This window comes from Sebastes fasciatus, chromosome 5 (genome assembly GCF_043250625.1).
Source record: "Sebastes fasciatus isolate fSebFas1 chromosome 5, fSebFas1.pri, whole genome shotgun sequence".
Taxonomy (NCBI): domain Eukaryota; kingdom Metazoa; phylum Chordata; class Actinopteri; order Perciformes; family Sebastidae; genus Sebastes; species Sebastes fasciatus.
This window is the reverse complement of record NC_133799.1, coordinates 29,754,604-29,774,647: the sequence shown is the minus strand read 5'-3', so window position 1 is coordinate 29,774,647 and position 20,044 is coordinate 29,754,604. Positions and strand designations below refer to the sequence as shown.

Here is a 20,044-nt window from a genome sequence, read left to right as displayed (position 1 = left end):
TGACTGACACAAACAGAAACACTTCAAGAAATGAAACTACTTGTCCTAAGACAAGTGTAAAATATTTGTCCTGGCTTCCACGTTTTTATATTTTCCAAAATTCTGCCATTTTTTAAACTCTGTGTGAGGTTACCTGTGCTTGCATGTTTGGTCACCTCCCTCCAAGCCCCACCTGTGCCAATCACACATCTGACTCAACACACCTGGTCTTAACGCAGGATCCTCATCAATCACAAGTTGGATTACCTCCAAGTAATGGACACTGAGGTAAGCTCTTTAGTTTTCAGTTGACACAGTAACGTTATCTTCTCCAAATCAACTGAGGGTTGAAGTGAGCTAACTTAAGGTGTTAAATTTAATATCCAGAGCATTAATATAGCAGCAAACAACTATTTTCTATGTAAAGATATAGAGGAGTAATGTGTGTATTGTAATCCGAGCTTCTCTGTGCTTTGTTTACATAGCTGGGCCGGCTGCACGTGCCTTTTAGTGCATGTGAGCACTACTGGCTAGCTAACGGCCGCCGCTCTGCACTGCTCTCATATGGCGGTTACAGCTGATAACACCTTCCCGATGACAGCGCCGTTGCAGAAGCGTAGCAGCCATCCTCCTCAGGTAAACACTGTTCTCTCTGTCAGCACTGTTGCCATTGTTTGCACTGTTTAGCGCCGTTAGCACCGTTACCTGCAGCTTGCCGTCGCCATGTTGAGAGCCGTTGAGACGCAATAGAAATGCTCCCAATCCCGTCTTTAGCAGCTTTAAACTTCTTGTCGCTGATGTGCCACAGAAACTTCATGAAAGGACGAGGCAAAATTTTGGCCGGTAAAATATGAAGTTGTCAGGTAAACGTACACCGACGGTGTCTTGATGCACGTCTGGTTTCACTGCTATCCTACTTCCCAGCATCAATGCTCCACAAAAGCACTGATTTTGTCACCACACACCGACACGTTTTGGCTGCTGTACTTTAACGTGTCTGAGTTTAAAGGTACCCTGTGTAGTTTTCGTGTAAAAAACAAAAGTAATGCTTACATTCTGTGTCTCACCCCAAAATGAATTTTTGTATCCTTGAGGCCAACAAACATGTTGTAAAGATAAACATGTAATAGTCTTCCCGGGTGCAAACTACATTCTACCGAAAACAATAGTCCCAGTGAAAACTGTCTCTAATGTGTTCATGGATTATCAAGAGTAAAGGCCTTTACACACCGGGGGTGTGATGAATAAAGAACACAAAAATGTGTGAATACTCACCTGCGAATATGATATATGCTAGGGCTTTTATTGTGAAAGGCAGCGGAAGGAGTGGATCTGGTCTGCGCCGCCTTAGTGAAGGTTGAAAGGAGTAATAAAGATTGCCGTCTTGGTTCAGACTCCATGTTGTTGTTTCATGAATATAGGCGCAACTAAACCTGTGCTAGGGCTGTCAATTGATTAAAATATTTAATTGGGAATAATTGCATGATTGTCCATATTTAATCAGGATTAATCGCACAGTTTGTATCTGTTCAAAATGTATCTTAAAGGGAGATTTGTCAAGTATTTAATACTCTTATCAATATGGGAGTGGGCAAATAAGCTTGCTTTATGCAAATGCATAATTCTATTTATTGATTTTATTCATTATTGGAAATCAATTAACAACACAAAACAATGACAAATATTGTCCAGAAACCCTCACAGGTACCATTTTCATTCACATATCTTGAGGTCAGAGGTCAAGGGACCCCTTTGAAAATGGTCATGCCAGTTTTTCCTCTCCAAAATTTAGCATGATTTGGAGCGTTATTTAACCTCTATCGCGTCAAGCTAGTATGACATTGGTACCAATGAATTCCTTGAAGTTAGATTCCTTTTCTAGTTTCACATGATGCCAGTATCTTCATACTAGCTTTACAACTGAGCCCGCTACAACCTAAAAATTGCAACTGGTGTTAAAACAAATTTCCATTAACGCGTTATTATGGTGTTAACTTTGACAGCCCTAGTTGACGGCTTTATTCGCGATGCGAAACCTCAGAAAATCAACCTTGTTCCGCGAAAAAAAAAAATATGCCGCATATTATACGCGTTCTGTGTGAAAGTGTTCATGACAAAAACAACAGTTTGCAAAAATGTATTGACGTGCGAATTAATTGAATGGAAAAAAACACCCCCGGTGTGTAAAGGCCTTAACAAGGATGGTGATTATAGAAACGTGTTGCTGTTGCCGTGAAAACCACCACAAAAAATCCATTCACCTCAATTTTATTAGGATCAAGATGGACAAAATAAACACTAAAGGGATATTTTTGGAGATAAGAGAGAAAATATGTTTCTTTATAACTTGGGCGAAAGGAGCCTTTAAAGAATACCAGGCCTTTAGGTCTCAGTTTCAGACTGAAATGACTGATGGTTTCTTTTCTTTCTGTCTTTCTTTTGTACAGTGTATAACACCTTTTTGTTCTCGGGGGGAACAGTAGCCTTTCCCTCTCAAACTGCTCTCTTCAGTTCTTTCATCTAATAAATGTGATGTTAAATTGCCCCCCCATCCCTCCCTCCTCTCTCTCTCTCCTGGTTCATGCCAGGCGTTTGATTCTCAGTCATTTGTTCTCATCACGTCCTGGTGTCCGTCCGCAGAGTGTGAGCAGGAAAGTGGCAGTAAATTATCTGTAAACTCATTTTCCCTGCAGTTCTGCGTGCTATCAGTAAAGTGGCTTCATCCAGTCAGTTAAGCTGTGGTTTTGCAGCGCCGGGCTCCCTAATGGGCCTTCAAATGAGCCGATCGGCTGCTGGATGTGTGTCCGCTGTCTCTCTGCGTCTCTGCGGGAGATTTCTGGCGTCTTAATGGTCTTGAGAGACAGCTCCAGTCGGGCTTGCGGTGCATTTACGGGGGGGTAATGGCTAATCTGTGCAGCGCCGCAGGGCCGCCGCGCCTCGAGGAGGAATTGACGGTAAAATGGAGCTCCATTAGCTTTCCTCGCCGCTAGTTGCAGCTTCTCACTAAAGCACCTCACTCTCCCGCCAATGGACTGCTGAGGTCAGGGGTCGCACCGCCTGATTTAAACACCACCTACCGCTGCATTCTGGGATAATTGGGTCCCTCTCCCCCCCCCCCCCCCCCCTTCTGCCTCATACTACTTCCCCCGTCTCGATTCCTTCCATCCATCCAGGCGTCCGCAGGGAGCTGTCAGAGCGGAGGAGGAGAGCGAAGGGCCTCTCTCAGTCTTTACTGGAGGTCCTGAGGGGACGGAGGTACACATGGTGGCGGTGAGGAGCTCTGACAGCAGGCGAACAGCCGTCCTACACGCGCACGCGAGGAAAGAGCGCGGAGGAGCAGTGACAGGCAGGCAGCGCGGGGTGATGAATTGCCAGCTTCGCCTCGCTCTGACACGGCTCTACATGACCGGGCAAATTCATTCCAGGCTGCCGGGGAGGGGAGGGAGGGAGGAAGCAACGAGGGAGGGAGAAGGGCGGACAGGGGGAATGTAAAGGGAGGAAACAAGACCCAAATATATGGACTTGACCTGCGTTTAGGCCAGGCCTCGCACCATCAGTCAAACAGGACAACTGAAGCCATCAAGATACAGGAGTGCCTTTAACTTTTGAATGACTGCTACCTGACATCAAGTGTACAAAATATGAGGGTTTTAAGGGGGACCTGGACCCAGGAGCCCTCAAAAACCATCAAACCAACACTTTTAGTAGGTCTCACAAATCAGGCTAATTATTGTCTCTTAATCCACCCGATTTGACTGTTATCAGGCCATTACAGTTATCAGCTGCTATAAACACCATACATGTGGGTCATTAGGGGGCTACTCAAACTCAAAAGCAACATGTTATAACATTTGCGTGCGTGTTTCATTGATTTTCATGTTTTCCACTCCACTCCTGAAGTCCATGCTCCTCTGTGTGTTTATAGTCTTCGGTTTGTCCGTTCTGGCCTATAAAACTTCTTTAAAACCCCGCTGGGAAAAGTGAAAAAAAGAAGAAGAAAAAGCAGAATCATGTAGTTAAAAAAAAGATTGTTTTAATTGGTTGTTCTTGAAAAGTTGACAGCGCTTTAAAGCATTTCTGAAATTCACTTGTTGATTTTCTTTTCTTTCTGTCCTAGCATGAGATGAGAGATCAATATCAGCCTCATGTTTGTGTGTCAAGTACAGAGTTGGAGTCTGGATGTAGTTAGGAATCCGGGGGAAACAAAGAGCCTGGCTCTGTCCAAAGTAATCGATTGACAGCCCTATCTTTAAAGTCGGGCTGTCAATCGATTAAAATATTTAATCACGATTAATCGCTAATTAATCGCACATTTTTCATCTGTTCAAAATGTACCTTAAAGGGAGATTTGTCAAGTATTTAATACTCTTATCAACATGGGATTGGGCTAATATGCTTGCTTTATGCAAATATATGTATATATTTATGATGAGAAATTCATTAACAACATAAAACAATGACAAATATTGTCCAGAAACCCTCACAGGTACTGCATTTAGCATAAAGAATATACTCAAATCATAACATGGCAAACTGCAGCCCAACAGGTTGACTATGACTTGCCCCAAACTGCATGTGATTATCATAAAGTGGGCATGTCTGTAAAGGGGAGACTCGTGGGTACCCATAGAACCCATTTACATTCACGTATCTTGAGGTCAAAAGTCAAGGGACCCCTTTGAAAATGGTTTTGTTGTGTGAAAAATGTTTTTCTTTGCCAAAATTTAGTGTAAGTTTGGAGGGTTATTAATCCTCCTTCACGACAAGCTAGTATGACATAGTTGGTACCAATGGATTCCTTAGTTTTTCTGAGTTTCATATGATACCAGTATCTTCACTCTACAACCTAAAAATTGCAAGTTGTGTTAATGCAATATATTAAAGACATTAGTGGCGTTAAAACAAACTGTTGACGCACTATATTCTCGCGTTAACTTTGACAGCCCTACTTTAAAGCTGACTGATTAGCATGATCTATCTTCTTCCTTTGACCTGCACACAAGCAAAAATGGAAAAATGACAAAAATCTGTGTTTTTGACGGCTACTTGCTGCAGTTCTTCTAATGGCCACTAGAGGCTGCACCACGAAAACTCAACGTGAATGAGAAAACAATGAAATTCTCTCTTGAATGCTAATTATTATCACAAGTTAGTGTCTCAGTTAATCAATCTGAGTTAAAAAATGTGTTAAACCCTGCTTCCATTACTGCTGCGACACCAGCTTTTTGTTTTAGCCTGACATTTTTTAAACAATGGTTTAAAACACTAATAATGTCACAGCTGACGTGTCCATTTTTTTCTCTATTTAGTAACATTCGTTAATTTTCTTGCGCTCCTTTTGAAAGCAAACATCCCCCCCAGTCGCCCCCTTAACCAACGTGCCCATTCATTATCACCCACAGGGGAAAACAAAGAACAAAGTTACTTCTGTTTTCACCTCAACTTCCTCATCATCATCATTAATGAGCGGACCGGAGTGATTAAATCAGGCTCGTGATTGGCCGCGGCCTGGCAGAGAGAGATTACATCCCATTACTCCCAGTGTTCTAATTGGTCTCTGTAGGTAGCAGGTGCCAGGTACTTAATGAGGCCTGTTGTGGCTGATGTATGGCTACTGTAACGTCCATCCCGCCGCACCCGACATGATGACGCCTATGAGACTAATAGCACATGAAATAGCTGCCGTTGTGGGGAGGAACAGAGACGGATTGTTTCGGAGGCAGATCGGCCATTTCTGTTCAAATCTATAAATCTGTTTGAAAAGAAAGACAGGAGGTCAAAGTTTTCTCTTGGTTGAAGTTGGTGGAGATGCAGAGAAGTCATTCCAGGACAGAGCCAGTTCTTGATGACGTCTTAAATTTTCTATCTTAACCTCCAGCCCTTCACCCCCCTATACTTGGTCTTCCTCAGACTCCTTTTCATTCACCTGCTTCCCAGGACTTTTCCCTATAGACGCTGACAGATTTACTTATCTGAAACTCTCAGAAACTCTGTTTCTCGTCGTTATTTTCCTCAAGTTTGTCTCTTTTTCTCTCGTCCCCACACATTACTGGAGTCGTAAAAGAGTCAAAGTAAATCTGTGACTCAATCCAATCTCGTTATTTGTTTCCTCCATTGGTCTTTCTCAAAATGTAGCACCTGTTCCTCAGGTTTACCGTCCATAATATAAGATAAATGAGTATTTACTACAACACCTGGTATCAGAATTTGAACCCTTTGGGATTTTAATAAAGTTAAACAATAATTAATTTGTAAGCATTTCAGAAACTATAGCTCTTATGGGAAATGATGTTTGTTAAAGGCTACTAAAAACAATTATTAAAGGCAGGGTCGGTAATGTTGTTCAAATATTTCTTTTTTTTTATATTTGTTGAAATTTTCATGACATCCCGACAGCATTCAATAAATCAAATGCTCTGACAAAAAAAAAACAATAGCCATGTTTGTTGTTCACGTTCATTATGATAATTTTGGGGGAGTTATTTATGCTAATTTGATTAATTTGGCAGTGGCTTTGGAGGGAGGGACTGTCGGTGTTGCTGACTTGGTGACTTTCTCGCTAGATTTACTTTTGGAGCTAATGCAAGAGTTGGCAACACTGAGCTGAATATTATGGTTGGATCATTTTTTAAATCTAGTGTACTCTTGCTAGTTTCTTAAGATTACCAAGCCTACCTTTAAATAAACAACAAATACTCATTTTCATAAAAAATACAGCTTCAGGATAACCACTGATTTCCCCTCAAGTTAAAACATTGCCCAAATCTGATGGATGCAATTTCACTTCAGTTTTTGTCATCTTAATTAAAAAGTACGCATTGCCACTTTTACACATATTAAAGGGGAACTACGCCCATTTTAAAAATGAATTCATGTTATTCCTATGGTCTAAGATAGTCCAAACAATTTTTAGTAAACATGAACAACTCTCTCCCAAATCCAAAAACTAGAGTGCTAAAACTCAAATTTGTGATGTCATCGGGTATAAAGTGTGGAGCTGCTCCATAGACAATGAATGGGGAGAGATATTCTAGATGATTATATGGGAACATTTTCTGTTTCACTACTGACGACACTATAATAGAATAAAGCTCATTTGGCTATAAAAACGGAAAACGAACATTCTGTGTGCCCAAAAACGAAATCAGTCTCCCATTCATTGTCTATGGAGCAGCTCCAGACTTTATACCCAATGACATCACAAGTCTGAGACTTGCTTCTCTGGTTTCTGGCTTTGAGAGAGAGGAGCACATGTTGACTATTATTAACTATTGATTGAACTTACCTAAGCAATGGAAATAATGTATTGGAATTCTTAATTTAGGTGGTGTTCCCCTTTAAGATGTGAAATTAATTGTCAAGGTCAAAATATCTTGCAGGAAAAAAATATTGCTTTTGTGTTTTTACAGAAAAATCACGAGTATTTAAAATAACTTCAAAACAACTGCCATCTAGTGGCCATTAGTGGTCTTACATCTTTCAAATGAGTGGACTTAACGAGAGTGTTATTGTTAGAAATGAAAGAAAATGAAACAACCCTCAACCTTTTAAAAAACAGTTAAACTGAAAGAAAGACATGCAGTAGTCATTTTGCTCTCATTTTGTCCCATTTATACAAATCAATGAATTGTTTTCCACCCATGATCTTTCAGGTTGAGACAGTGCAGATGATGGGGCCTCTTTGAAAACACCACATTCAGACCATTTTATATATGAAAAATTATGTTTATTATCATCTGATGTGACATTTCTTTCTAAGAGCTGTTTACATTATTTCATCCCCCCTGCAGATTTAACAAAGGACATTGTTAAGGATTTTACCTGGATTCACCTCATCAGACACAAGTGTCCCCGCAGGGCTCAGGTTAGTATGTGTGTGTGTGTGTGTGTGTGTGTGCTTGTGTGTGCGTGCGTGTGTGCTTGTGTGTTAAAGGTGAGACCACAGACACACAATCAGGAACTGACAAAGACCTTCCTCCTGACTCTCTGAACAAAGAGGCTGCTGTTCAACAAAGGACAGATAGGAAGGGGTTAAGAGCTCCAGATGTGGGTGTGTATATGAAGAGTGTGTACGTGTGTGAAGAGTGTGTGTGTGTGAGGGAGTGTGTATGCGAGGAGTGTGTGTGCACCCTGGGTCTCCATCAGTGTCTGGCTGATTGATTGGGACGTCAGCCAAGATAAAAGATCCCGTCCTCACAGCGCGGCCACGCAACGCCCCGGGGAGAGAGAGGCACACACACACACACACACACACACACACTGACACAAACAGAGGCATGCACTTAGCTACCTGTACTGAATACAGATCTGCCTCCCGCTCTCCTGGCTGTGTTCACACTCCTGGGGCCAGGTGCTGTGTTGATGCATGAGTAAATATTCAAGACACAGATATTCATGTGCATTCTCTCCATCAGATTTGTAAAAACATCTGCATTTTATAAATCTCAATCACTTATCGCATGTTAAACATCATATTACATTACATCCACATGTGCTTTGTACATATTACATTCGAAATGTAAGAAATCACGTGAAAACATCAATCTAACCTGACATTTGAAAGTCCTTTCATTTTGTGATGAATTGACAACGTGTGGTTTATCATGTGTAAAGAAGCATTTAACATCTGACGAATGTATGTACGGCCACATTTCACACATGAAATCATATTCGTCATATTACCAAACTCATCGGCTGCTAATGTCTCCGATGACATAAAAACATAAGGGAAAAGTTAATGAAATAATGTCTCCGTAGTGAATACAAAGAATAATAAAACTGAGCACATTAAAGTGTGATGACTGAATCGAAAATAGTTGTCTTTTTACAGACTGCTGTGTAAACTGCAATTATCACACGTAGTCAGTAAAATTGGCCAAGAACCTGAACAAATTTCACTTTTTTACACTGCTTTATTTACTTTATTTGAAAAAAAGTAAATCATTTTTTTCATCTATGGATTGTTACTTATTCAGCCAAAATAATACTTTTCGCATTCGTGAGCACGCTGGGGTCCGCTAGAGGTCCACCAGGGTTTGCTAGGGTCCGCTAGGGTCCGCTAGAGTCTGCGTAACGTAAATTTCGTCATCAGAGGGTGAATGCGTAGGCTCTGTGTGGACATCCGCGTACATCCAATTTGTTGGGACCGCGCAGACTTGTCTGAACTTGTACACACGGCCACTACACTACAAGTGGTAGTATAGCAATCTACTGCGCATGTGTGAAACACGGACTCCTGAGAGAAGTATGAACAGAACTACATGCGTCGTTGTCCGTGTACGCGTCCGCTTCGGAGTATAACCGAGGCTTTACACCCACACACAGGTATATTCATATGTGGACAACCTCCGAGTCTGAAAAGTGAAGCCAATGCGTAAGTGCCTTAAACCTGCATTCTTTCTAACAGCCAGCAGGGGGCGACTCCTCTGGTTGCAAAAAGAAGTCTGATTGTATAGAAGTCTATGAGAAGATGAGCCTACTTCTCACTTGATTTATTACCTCAGTAAACATTGTAAACATGAGTTTATGGTCTCAATCTCTAGTTTCAAGTCTTCTTCAATACAGCATGATGTTCATTTAGTAAATGATGGTCCCATTTAGAGTCAAATAGACCATAAAGCAGGGGATGCTTTAGGGTGTGGCTACCTTGTGATTGACAGGTCGCTACCACGGCGTTGTCTGTTCTGGGAGTTGTCCGCGTTTTCGTCTTACAACTTTAACCCTTTCACAGTGTGTTTTCAGTTCATGAAAGTTTAGTGTAACATTTTGGTCAGATAAAAATGTCTTATTCAGCGTTCGGTTGTACTTAGCTCCGCCCTCTTGTGTCACTTCCGGTTGCAAAGAACCAAAACCAAGATGGCGACTGCCAAAATGCCAACTTCGAGGTAAAAGAACGTATATTGCACAAGAAGTGAAAGTCAGTTGTTCATTCCATTGCAACATCAGCGCCCACCAGCATAGCATGCTTCCGCCATTTTGGACTGAAAGCGTCTACCGACGCCAGTAAAACCAGACGTACAAAAGTAAAACAAAATTATTTCTATTTTATTGTCATATTTAATGTCTCTACCGAAATGGCTTGTGTTGAACAATAAAAATATTATAAATATAGTAGGTGTTTTTCAGTCAAAAATGGCGGCAGCAGCTGTCAAAAAAAACCACCAGTAGTCTGTAGATCCCAGGTCAGTCAGTGTGCATAACATGCTCACATCCTTACATCATGTCCTGATTTGAAACCAGGTTTTGGAGACTGGTGTATGCATCATTTATGTTTTTACATGTGGCCCCAGGTGTTGCTAGTCCAAATCTGATCCGTATCTGATTGAGTTTTTTGCTCATTTCTTTATATTTCTAAAGAGAGCCATATGTGATTCCCATGTTTTTCACGCTGCATGCGTACAAACACATTAATAAACTGTAAAATCTACAAGCAAGGGAAACATCTGAATTGTGTCACTTCAGACAGTGTAAACACAGCCTCCAGCACACCCTCAGTTCAGGGTTTGACCTGCAGGGGCTGCTGCTGGAGCACATTTCTCTTTGTTTTGTTTCTCACTTTTCTCCTCATTCATTTTTTTCCCAGTCCAGACATCTCATTCTGCTTTTCAGAGGCCACTCTATCATTCTCTTTATCTCCCTCTCTGTGTTTTTGGAGCTGTGGACTCACACCAGACTCCGACCCTCCACCTCCTCCACCCTGCATCGATTTGAACTCGTGCCTCCTTCTCTCTCCTCCTCCTCTCCCCTCTCGCTCTTTCTGACTTCTGCTCATTCCTCCATTCATTTTTAACCTCCCTCCCTCCCTCATTCCTCTCTGATCATGCAGTGGAGGAGCTGTTTGATGTGTCTGACATCTCTATCAGAGAGCAGCGAGGAGTTGGTCTGCGGGGAGAAACAGCCCGAAGTGTATACGAGGAACTTTCACACATATTTAAGTGCCTACAAACACACAGATACCAGAATATACCAGGATACGTAGAGCATGCAGAGTCCAGGACCCAGGCTCTTGACAAAGACAAGACACATTTTTAACTTCTACTGTACCTGTGTTTATTGGCACCGTGTGTTAACTCACAGTAAAGTGCTAAAGAGTTTTACTGAGACTGAAATGCTTTATATACAAAAATGTTGTTATATTAATACAATTAAAAGTAAACTTTTATTCAAGTTTGAACAATTTTTTTTTAAAATTCTGCCAAAATGCCATATATATGTATTAAACACAAATATGGCTCTGAATCATGTTACATTTGACTTATTTATTGGTCAACTACCTTTAGTTGCACAATGAAATAAATTGAAAAATATTTTTCATGGGATGATTTGACTAAACTTGGAATAGTTGTCAAATTCTGATAGTTTTAAGTGACCTGGAAAACAAGGAATGATGGATTATTAAATTAGTAATTAGATTCAATAAGTTGCTCTATTAGGAATATTTAGTATCAGTAATTTAGGAATTGTTTTGCAGACATTAAGTTCTAAAAAACTGAAGTTATGCGAAATGGTGTAAATTTGTAGTATCTTGCATGTCTATGTATTCTGATTATCTTTTTCATCATCACATCTAGATGTGTAAACCCAATCTTAATCTTATTCTTTTTTTCATCTTTTTTTATCCAGTAGGGCAGGAGGCTTTCCACATCATCTTTGAGTGTGGCCATTCAGAACAGGTATAAACACTTGTGGCTTTAGACGAGGACTGATGACACTTTGTCAGAATCAGTTCATTTGAAGAACACTGCAGGATACCTATAAAAACAAGTCTTAAAGGGGACATATGAAAATTCACTTGTTCAGTGCTTGCGCTCATACATTTGGGTATCTGGAGAGTCTACCAGCCCACAAACTGTGAAATAAGACAACCCAGTCAGTTTTTGTGGGCTGCCTCAATCAGAAAACATGTGATTCAACAAGCCATTCAGATTGGCTTTGGATGATGTAATACAGTGTTTCCCACAGGATTTTGAGGGACTGTGGTGTGGTGCTCCACCGGAAGAAATATTTTGAACATTTTAAAGTTAAATGCATCAATCTGCAGCACTTTGAGAGCAAAATTCCGAAGCTAGATCTATGAAGAACTTGGTGCTCTAGTAAACAATTTAATCATAAAGGTTGTATGGTTATGAATGCTGATGGCAAGAAGTCACACAGCATAAGCACGGTAAACGAGACGGGGTGCCGATATCGCCGCAGACTCCTCGCACTGAGGGCAGCCCGCCCTGGTTGACAGTTACGCCGGGAATCCCGTCCCTCTCCACAAGGAGAGAGGAAGCACTGCGCAGCGAGAACTCAGCGGTCCCGGGCAGCGGCGAGGTCCAGGCGAGGGGTGCTGTAAAACTCACGGTCGGGCCTTTTCAAGCAGACCTCGGTCGCGGCGCACCAGACGATGCGCCCAGTGAGGGTTGAGAAGTGTACAAATATTTCCAGTTCATTATAGTTGTAGCGCGCAGGATGTAAGATCACTTTCATTTAATTTGAATTAGGATACACAATGGCTGCTTATGATTGGATAAAGATCCACAGCACACTCCGCTCTGCCGATTGTAAAATGTGGATGAATATTTTATGTAGTGCTTTGTTATTGGGCATCAACCCTAGCGTTTAAGCACGTATTGGGGAAAAAAATAGACCTGAAGCGTAAATAAATGCTTGAGTTCAGGTTGCGGTTACTTGAGACACAGCTGACAGAGCCGTGCAGACGGCTGCTGACCAGATTAACATGAGAGTGTATTTGTAGAGTTAAAACACTTCTGACACCCTCCAGTCTGGATGTGCACTGGGTGGACGAGAATGAACGAAACATCATCAGTGTTGCAATCTAGGGGCATTTGCGGGATACAGTGATTCATGACCTTAAAAAGAAAGTGGGACAGAGCCGTAAAATGTGTGTGTGTGTGTGTGTGTGGGTGTGTGGGGGGTGGGGGGGTCAATGGCCCCTCGGCCTCCCTACTTCCAGCGCCCATGATTCAGACAGACAGTATGAGAAAAATAATGTGTTTTTTGAACATTAAAGCATGTAAACATGTTCTAGTAGAAATCCAAAATACAAGTGTGAACCTGAAAATGAGCATGATATGTCCCCTTTAACTCTTAAACAGCCCTTTGGAGAAGTGAGGACTGTGTTGCAGATATGTTGAAGCGCGCACACACACACACACACACACACACACACTAGCATGCACTCAGTTAGTCATGAAGCTTCATTCAGTCCTGCAGCCCGCAAACACAAACACAAACACACACTCCTGCAGAAAAAAAAAAATCCTTGATGTAGTGAAGACTGTGTGTGTGTCTGTGTGTGTGTGTGTGTGTGTGTGTGTGTGTGTGCGTGCTGGGCTACAGTGATCAATAATTCAATGAGTCTGTTGGACCTCAGTATAGCCTCTGGCTTCACACACAAACTTTTGTCCTCCCTGAACACCTCTGTTTCTCTGCTCTTTATTTTATCTGCTTGTGTTTCTGTCAGTTCAACATCTTCTTTTCCTTCCTGTGTTGTTCCCTCCGTCCTGCTCTGGATCTAAATCAGTCTCATGAGATAAACACAGGAGCAAACGTGTGGAGATCAGACCAGCAGATCGGCATCTTCGTTCCGTGTTTCTCTCTGCAGCTCTCTCTCGTCTCAGATCTGTTTTTCTCCTCGGTGCAGCTGAGCTGGCAGTCCGATCATTACCTCCACGCCCGCCACTGTTCTCTAACTGTAATAGTGTTGTGGCGACGAACTCTCACCCTCTGTGCTTCATCAATGTCACTCTCTGAGCCGGAGAACAAGTAGATATTCAATTACCAGCAGGGGTTCGGTGGCGTTGTGAGCATTAAAATGCAGATTACCCAATTAAGCCATAGGAGGGCACTGTTTGATTAGATTAAGACTCACACAGATCTTTATAAAACATGATGCTTTTCAAAAATAATTAGAAAAAAAGTGCATTTACAATCTGCTGCGCACACAGTGCAGCACTCAAGCGGTTTATTTTTTTAATATTTTGTTAGCATTATATCCTTAATTAGTCCATTTCTGGAAATATATTCCAGTTTACTCAATCAAGCAATTGTGGGCTGCAGTAACTAACTAAAAGGGTGTGCAGAGGTTTGAGGTCAACTTAATTATCTCCTGGCATAAAGAGTGTATGTTGACATAATGCACTGCAGGCTTTCATTGCACGATGGCCAAAATCCACGTGCACACACTTTGGTTTGCTCAGAGGTAGGGAAATCTTAATGCAACATCACACAGGGATAGTCTAGACAATAAAGACATGTTTTTCACAGTTTAGTGTGGAAGAACTTGACTGGTCTGCACAGAGCCCTGACCTCAACCCCATCCAACACCTTTGGGATGAACTGGAGCACCATCACCCAACACCAGTGTTGGACCTCACTAATGTTTTTGTGTCTGAATGGGAGCAAATCCCTGCAGCATGGTGGGAAGACTGAAACCTGAAGAGTGGAGGCTGTTAGAGCAGATTATGGTGTTGGTATCACATTTTAAAGTTATTTTAAAGAACTTTTAACTGGTTATGAAACTGCCTCAATGTAATACTGATACCTCTATATGACCTACATAAGTAAACAAGACCATCAGCTAGAAGATTGGCTATTTCTATAGTTATTTTTAATGGTTGTCATCGGTGCCACCGGGTCGGATTCTGCGCGAAATCAGACAAAATCATGCGGAGGCCTCCGGAAGCAACCAGGCCACCGCAGACAGACCCAGATCCGGCTTCGTTGCCGCCTTCGACCTGCAGTCGGAGCTCCAGCGAGAGTCGGAGAGCTCTGTGCCCGGCAGCAGCGGCTCCTCCTCTGGCCAGCAGCAGAGCTTCATCTTGCTGGGAGCCAACACCGACACCACACTGCTGCAGGCCCAGGCTGTGTTGCTGGAGGGAAGGGAGGCACGGGGAGAACCAAGACCAGGACTGTGTGGATTGTCAGATCCTTCTGCAGTAAATTGAGAGGTTTTCTAAAGGGACTTTGGTGTTCGGAAACACTTCCACTTTTGTCTACAGGGACCGCCAAAATCAACACAAAATTAAAGTTCCTCGTAGAAGCTTTAAGCTATCATGGGTGTAAAGTGTGGATGTCCACATACTTCTGGCCATGTAGTGTACCTCCTAGGTCCACATGCCCACTTTATGATAATCACATGGTGTTTGGGGGCAAGTCATAGTCAAGTCAGCACACTGACACACTGACAGCTGTTGTTGCCTGTTGGGCTGCAGTTTGCCATGTTATGATTTGAGCTTATTTTTTTATGCTAAATGCAGTACCTGTGAGGGTTTCTGGATAATATTTTATATCATTGTTTTGTGTTGTTAAATGATTTCCAATAATAAGTATATACATACAATTGCATAAAGCAATATATTTGTCCACTCCCATGTTGATAAGAGTATTAAATACTTAAATACTCACTGAATTGTGATTAATCATGGACAATCATGCCATTAATCGTAATTCAATATTTTAATGAATTCACAGCCCTAATTTATTTATTTTTTATTTATGATCATTTTTTAACTGTGTAAAGTTTGAGTTTCATGAAAAGCGCTCTATAAATAAAATGTTTAATAATAATCATAATATTATGATTATTATTAATAATAATAATAATCATAATAATAATAATTGTATGCACATTTTCACTGTGTCACTGTGAAGTTTCACTGTACACACTCACATTAAAATCTGATCTGTATCACTGCAAATGAATCAGAATCCACTGGATTCATTTAACCAGGTTGTTGTGTAATAAACTGTCAGGAGCCATTGTTGCCCCCCTGGTGGACATAGGTGGAATAATACCCAACAAACCCACTGCTTCCTTTGTCTCCACTGATTACAGGCAAATCACACACACCTGGCACACACACCCACTGAGAAAAATAGTTCCCAAACTTTTCTCCACACAATCGTTTGTTTGTTGTTTCACCTTTTTTGTAACTGGAAAATCTGTCATTTGAACTTACTTTAACTGAAAGGGAAACAAGCACAAACTTGAAGTAACACATCCTTTTCTTAATGAGCATTTTGGAGCCTATTTTTAATTATTTTGAGCCACCTGTTGGAATGAGTGGAACAAACAATCAGATGTTCACAGACAGGTGAGAAGTATTTTCTGATTTCTTTGAGGCGTTCATTCAAGCCACATGACTGGTAATTGTTAATCAGATTTGGTGGTGTATTTAGAGTTTTTCCTCTGTGCTTTGGCTGCTGGTGAACCATTACAGAGGACTGTACATTTGCTTTGATTTATTGAATCCTGACAGACTCATGCTCCCTCTCTCTGTTTATTTTCTCCTTTGAGACTTGCTCCTGCTAAACCACTTGTAGGATACCTGAATGTACTTGAACATAACTTAGAAATGACAACATTTTACTGTCCAGCAGCAGCCCTTTAGAGGGTTTAAGATGATTTCTCAAATGATTTTCAAGGTACTTTTTCCCAAGTGCTCATCATGGCAAAGACATGCACACACAAAGAGATTTTGCGTTTCCAAATGCCCATCTTCCCCTAAGTAAAGAGAATAATTAAGGTAGTGGCATGTTGAGATTTGCTGTCACTAAGTAAAGCTCTTTGGTGACGAGCCTTTGGTAGAGCCATGCTTCATCTAAAGGAGGCCACAGCTCTCAGGAGAAGCCCAGGAAAAACCTCCCCGGTGGAAACTAACTTTAAAATGCTCTATTAGCTGCCATCTATATGCAGATTAGATTCACTGGGTGGCCTCATTTCATACAGTAGATCATGAATTGATCATGTGTGGAAAGATTGTGCAACGCTGCTCAGTATTACAGTCAACATGGAGCTTCATCACAGCTGCACTGTGCATGATTTTAAATCTGCTGTATACAGTGATGCGTTTTACTGAAAGGGTGGATGGGTATGGAGGACAGAACCTGCCAAGATAAAAGAAATTACTCTATAAATAAATATGCCATTAAAAGTAGCAAAAATAATATTAAAAATAAATGTAGTCATTAATTGATCAAATTGGACATAAATTGATATATCTGTTTTAATTAGCTTTTTTTATTTAGCTTTGCATTAATTCCCTTATTTATGTACTCTTCTGTTTTAATATCCACTTTTATTCATCTATTTATTTTTTTTAATAATTTTGTTTGTTTTTATTTATTTTTGTATTTATCTTTTATTTTATTATTTTTTTGCAGCAGCTGATTCTAAGGACAGACAGGCTGGACATTCTGAAGCTACTTGCTTACTGCTTTTCCCTAAGACTGAAGCATGACACAACATGAAAGCTATGCCCCCTCCTTTGCATAATGAAGCAGAGAGATAAGTAAGTTTGGGGAAATAAATAAGGGGCTGAAAGATAAGGGGAAAATAAATAAATGCTTAAACGAATACATTTAAAAATTCATAAAAATAAACACATTAATAAATAAAAGTGGAAATTAAACAGAAGAGTAAATAAGGGAATTAATACAAAGGTAAATAAATAAAAAAGCAAATTAAAACAAATCAATTTGTCACATTTTATCAATTAATTAATGACTACATTTATTTTTGCTTCTTTTAATTAATTCATCATGTTATATATTTATTTATTTTTTAATTTGTCAGGTTCCGTCCTCCATAGATATACGGGCTGTGTTTGTGTGTAAAAAATGTTGTTCACCAGTGTTTGTCCGGGTTGAGCTTGGGCTACTGCGCTGTGTAGTTCATGTAGTATTGGTACTAAATCTGCTTAGTCTGTATCATTTTTAATATGTGTGGTGTTTTGTTTTTTTTCTTGCCAGGTCAGAATTTAACAAAGGTCAACTGTGAATTGTGGAGCCACCGAAAATTGCAGTGAAACAGGAACCTGAGTGACTTTTTGCAGGACGTAAGTGAAATGTGTCATTTCATGTAATTTTGTCAGTGTACATTAGTTCTAGTCATCTCGTTTTCCTCAGTGAAACTTCAGTAGAACTTAAACAAGTAATCGATTAGTTGATTGATAGGAAATCTGCAATCATTTTCATAATTAAACCTGCAGTAGGCAGAATATTTTGGCATCATTGGGCAAAAAATCCATAATAACCTTTCAGCATATTGTAATTCAAGTGATCTGAGAGAAAACTAGACTTCTGCACCTCCTCATGGCTCTGTTTTCAGGCTTTAGAAAATCTATCTTCATTCAACACACATCAGCACACACACATTCATTCCCATACATACACTGTTCTTGACTGTGATGCATTTCCATTTCACTGTTCTTTATAAATAAATTACAGCAAAAATGTATTGGATGTGTATTGTCATGTGTTCTACTTTTCTTTTTTTAATTTGTGGGGAATTAAATGCAAAAGTAGCAGATTTTATTACCTTTTGTAAATAAACAATAACATGCTGGCATATACTGTAAAATTACGGTAAAACCCAGTTATCCAACTGTTGTGTACTGTAATCCAATATACAGTAATATACTGTCAAAATAAATTACAGTAGCTGCACTGTAAAATAACAGTAAATTACTGGCATATTTTACTGTTATTTTACGGTGAAATTTGTTACAGTGTTGGGTTTTGGACTGTTGGGTGGATAAACCGGGCAAATTTCATGGTGTCACCTTGGTCTGTAGGACAGTATAACCACTACAACCTAACAATTAATTAAAAAATAATCAATACATTAATCGATAATGAAAATAATTGTTAGTTGTAGCCCTAAATGTGATTCTCATTGTGAATCCTTAATTGTTATGTCCTCTAAGCATCCCAACACTTCTGTTACTATATTCTATGTGGACAGTTACCTTGTTTACAGGTGTTGTTCTCAGGTTAGGAAAAGGTAGAGCTGACCTGTTTGACTCTCCTCAGTGTACAGTTGTCATTACACACTGTTCAAATAGCTGCTCTCTCTCTCTGTTGTTCCTGCTTGACATTATTGCAGCTACCTGTTCTCTCCACTGCAGAGCAGCTGTATTTACTCACTTGTTCACTGCGATGCACTGCCTGGGTTTATTTTGACATGAGCAGCTGAAATGTTAATGCAGTAATATTCCTTTAGTGAACACCTAGAGGAAGATTTGGATGGCTGAGCCGAGAATAATCCTGCACCCATTCCTTCTGATAGTCTAAAAACAGGAAAGAGAGCCAACTGAATGTAATGTTAGCGCTGTCATTAAAGCTTTCGTCTTTATGAATAGGATATCAGCGTGGCGGCCTGCATGTTTTCATGGTTTGTTATCTATGCCAGGGGATTGTATTCGGTCCTGTGTATGCATCTCTGTCTGTCTGTCCACGGCTAATATCGCATACTACTGGACCCATCAGCCTGATATTTGTTATGCTCATTTATGATTGTATGCTCAAGGACTTCTCATGGTTGCAGTAATTGACACTTTTTGAAAACATGATTTTATTGGCTACATATTTTTTATTTGTTTTATAGGCTACCGTCATTAACTGCTGACTCCTCACCTTCCCTCACTCCGCAAGTCATCAACAACTGCTTCAGTTTGGACCCTTTCCATACGGATTAGGAATTGTTCTCCTCTTGATTTTCAAGGTAAGACAATTGCATGTATGTATGTATAACTATTGCTTAGTAAATGACAAACTGAACCCAGCGCTGAGTACAACGGAGCGTGTCTTCTCCTGTTGGTTTGAGGGGAGCTAGTTAGCTGCTGTGGTGTGTGTGTGTGCACACAGAGCCGAGACAGCTGCACAGATTCAAATGAGTATCTGTTGCAGGGAGACTTGCAAGTGAATAACGCGTCTGATATACTTCCGGTTTAGACGGGGCAATTGTGGTTTGTATTCATTCAATCAAACATCAGAGCAGTAGTGATGAGCGATACCAAACTTTTTAAATTGATATGATACCGATACCTTTTGTTGCAATTTTACCAATACGGATAGGCTGCTGATCATTTCTTAAAGGGGATTTTTCAAAATCATAGTCATTGTTAGAAAAGGCAAATCACATCACACATATCAGCCATAAATAACAAATTAATTACAAAAGAAAATATAAGTACAATGAAATAAAAATGTTTGTGCCACAAAGTGTAACAGAAATAGTCCAGTATTTTACATAAATACTATCAAATAAATCAGCCTC

The 20,044-nt window shown here is 40.4% G+C and overlaps 2 long non-coding RNA genes across 3 annotated transcripts; both read left to right on the top strand.

Moving 5' to 3' along the window:
- The first annotated feature begins 471 nt into the window (after positions 1-471).
- On the top strand, positions 472-10,987 carry LOC141768620 (uncharacterized). Its single transcript, XR_012594122.1, has 3 exons — positions 472-615; positions 7,770-7,843; positions 10,805-10,987. It is a non-coding gene; the product is annotated as an uncharacterized LOC141768620 (long non-coding RNA).
- Positions 10,988-15,805: 4,818 nt separating this feature from the next.
- LOC141768619 (uncharacterized) lies at positions 15,806-19,489 on the top strand. Of its 2 annotated transcripts, none has more exons than XR_012594121.1 (3): positions 15,806-16,079; positions 17,149-17,276; positions 19,373-19,489. It is a non-coding gene; the product is annotated as an uncharacterized LOC141768619 (long non-coding RNA). The 2 variants fall into 2 exon arrangements; XR_012594120.1 differs by lacking the exon at positions 19,373-19,489 and adding an exon at positions 17,737-17,765.
- Positions 19,490-20,044: the final 555 nt, after the last annotated feature.